We start from the raw sequence: 3187 nt of genomic DNA, 5'->3' as shown, positions 1-3187 counted from the left end.
CTTGTCTTTGGATCAAAGGGTAGGGCTTCAACCTGAAACTATGAAGGTAAATCATAAAAGTGATAATGACACTGAACCCTAATATATCTAATCACCAAACTGAAATTGAAACATGCTAATAGGAATGGATACTGGGGTGAGGACATTTATTGATTTATGATCGCAGACAGCAAGTCACATGGGCAGCAAGCAACAGTCTCAAATCCTTGTGTACCGCAGCAATAATTTGGGGAAGAAGAAAAGCAAAGCAACAATTAAAGAGAATATAACGCATCAGGGACTACAGGGACCTCTCCTCAAATGAAAGGCTGGAATTACGTGAGGAGGGCCCTTACCAGCACAGGCTGGAGGCGTCCTAGACGCGAAGATGGCCTTGGTGCTGTCGGGGATCGGGGGATGGACCAGCGTGGTTCTTTCAGCAGCGGCCGGTGGCGCTGAAAACCGCTGCTCCGAAGACACTGAGTAGGGCAAGGACGCAAGGGAAAGGTGGAGAGAGCGAGATAAAGTAGGCCAGCTCGGTGAGGCGGCCATGCGACAGCGGAGCGTGCAGCCGCGCCATCCCGATTTGCCACCACGGAGACTGATGCGCATAGAGGCGGCCTTCCCCGACCTCCGCCAGCCAATGGAAGTGGAGGATATGGGGAGGGAAGAGGGGAGAAAGGAGAAATCTCACCGTGCGGCTGTCGCTGGTCATGTCAGTGGGCATGACCGAGGAGGTGATGGCGACGTCTGTGCTGGATCCGACGACGAAGCCCCCATGGAGCCATCGCGCGTGGCGCAGGAGGCAACTGCACCGAAAATGGTCGTCTGACCCGCAGCGACACCGGCGAAGCAAAAGCGACCGCATCGACGATGGTAGACTGATGAGCGTACATCTGGCAGACCGGATCTGGCCACCGAGCGGCAAAGCGCAGTCGAGAGGTCAGAGGTTCTGCGGTGCCTAGGGACCTTGCGGTGCCCCTATCGGCTGTGGGGAAGAAGGGGGCAGGGCTCCCTGCTATGAGCGGAGAAGGCAAGGATGCGGCAATGGCCAGAAGGAGTGGAGGGAGGCAACACCTGTAGGAGGCGGATTGCGCGAGGCGAGGCCGATGACAAGTATGGTCCTCTTCCAACTTGGAGGAGCAGTGGCGGCGGCAATCGGGATTCAGTGTTAGGCGGCGGAGGTGCCAAAGGCGGGGGCGGAGGAGGCGACGGAGCCTGCGAGAAAGAAACGACGGGTAGAAGCATGATTTCGCACCGCAGCGCAATTCATTTTGCGTTGAACATTGGGCCACCAAAGCACAAGGTCCCAAAATCAGGTCGGGACACGCACGAACACCACGCAGGCGCAACTGGACTGGCCTACAGTAGCGTCTGAACACGCATTAACACCAGGCGGACACAACAGAATCTCCTGGAACAAAGTGTGGATAGTTTTTTTTTTCCTGTGCGACATTTATTTTGGTTCATCCGTCTGCTCACGCCTGCGATCCTACGATATCTCCTTGATTGAATATTGCATGTCATGTGATAGAGGAATAACGGTAAAATGGGAAGTAGAAAATTATTGTGCTATCCATATACACATTGCATGTTTGCATGCACCAGTATACCTGGCAACGAGCAAAAGAAAAGAGAATTAACACAGAAGGAAAGAGAATTAAGACAAAAGGAATATCTTTGCATTTCTGAGAACCTTGTCAAATCTACCTACATTTAATTATTTCCCCTCTTTGCATTTGCAAAAGGGACAACTTTTTTCTCCTTTCATTTGGTTTCACGCTCACGTGTTCCATCTGCCTCGGTCTCCTCCCTGCTCGTCGCTCCCCTTGCGATCGTGGCATCGCTCCCCTCCCCTCCGTGACTCCCCGCTTGGCCGTGTTGCACGCCTTCGACCACCGTGAGGCGGCGCGGCGTCCAAGGTGCTGGAGGGTCGGATCGGGGGCACCGTGGTGCTGGTGAAGAAGGACGCGCTCAGCTTGGGCCACTTTTAGACGTCGCTCCTCGACAGCATCCACCATATCCTCGGCCAGGACACCGGGCTCGCCTTCCAACTCGTCAGCGCCACCAAAGCCGACCATCGTGAGGTGGCACGACGTCCCGGTGCTGGTATCCCGGTGGCGCGGGTGGTCAACCAAGGTATGCCCACCCCTTCCCTGCTCTCCCTTCTGTGCGAAAAAGCGAACACCTAAGTAGGGAATATAACGCGGGCAACATGTTCGACAAAATGTGTCTCCATGCTAGCAAACCTTGGTGGCTGTGTCCTCGTAGATGGACCTGCGTCGAGAAGGAGAAGGACCCGCGTCGAGAATTTTAAGCACATGTGATTTTTAGCAAGTAGTACCATAAAGGGTCTCCGGAGATTAATTAGTCTCATGCTGCATGTTCCATCTGATTGCACAATTACCCTCTGAATTTTAGCATGGAATATATACTCAAGGGGGAATGAGGAAACTAAAAGTCGGTGTGGTATTCAAAATCAAACCTACTATGCTTTTATATAATATATCCATGTTGCTCTTTCTCTGCTATTTTTACACTGTAAACATGCTAATTGTTTCTCCATAATATGGACTATTTTTGTACATCACTCATGGGATGCTATTTGAGTCATATGTAGATTGGACAATTGCTGAAAGAGTTTTCTGTTGATATGCTTAGATTAGGTTCTTATATATAAATTTTGAATGCTTAATTTCAGAAACAACTGAAGGAATGACGCAAGATGCTGATGGGGTTTCGGATGTAGTTCAACAAATAAAAGGAAGACCAGACGTTGTATTAATTTCAGGAACAACCTACGTCTAGATGCTGTTGATATTAGGTAGCGTCAATGGAACTTTTTAGCTTGATGGGATTTCAGGAACAGCATCTTTCCATCAGCATCGCAAGGTGTTACATAATTAGCAATTGATATTAGGACCTAAAAACAATTGACCATTTAGGTAGTCAATAGGATCCTGAATGGGCACGATAGGAGGCGGCGCCCATTCAGGTAGTAAATAGTTTTAGCATGTGTGTCTCTAATGGTACTTATTTTGTATCATGAATATTAGTATTTTCTAATACAAACTTAGTCAAAGTACATTTTTTAGACGGGGGGAGTATTTCACTCTTTCTAGCGTCAATGGAACTTTTTATCAACTCTCTCATGGACAAGTTTGATAATATGAATTTATTGGTTAATTTTGTGTTCAGTGAAATCACA

The 3187-nt window shown here is 49.2% G+C and overlaps 1 long non-coding RNA gene across 3 annotated transcripts; it reads right to left on the bottom strand.

Moving 5' to 3' along the window:
• LOC136451718 (uncharacterized) lies at positions 1–1298 on the bottom strand. Of its 3 annotated transcripts, none has more exons than XR_010758632.1 (3): positions 674–1298; positions 336–458; positions 1–38 (listed from the first exon to the last, which is right to left on the bottom strand). It is a non-coding gene; the product is annotated as an uncharacterized lncRNA (long non-coding RNA). The 3 variants fall into 3 exon arrangements; XR_010758634.1 differs by having other exon boundaries at positions 1–32; XR_010758633.1 differs by lacking the exon at positions 1–38 and adding an exon at positions 41–205.
• Between the last annotated feature and the right edge of the window lie 1889 nt (positions 1299–3187).

The sequence above is a fragment of the Miscanthus floridulus genome, chromosome 5 (assembly GCF_019320115.1).
Source record: "Miscanthus floridulus cultivar M001 chromosome 5, ASM1932011v1, whole genome shotgun sequence".
Lineage (NCBI taxonomy): Eukaryota > Viridiplantae > Streptophyta > Magnoliopsida > Poales > Poaceae > Miscanthus > Miscanthus floridulus.
This window is presented reverse-complemented; position numbering and strand designations above follow the sequence as displayed.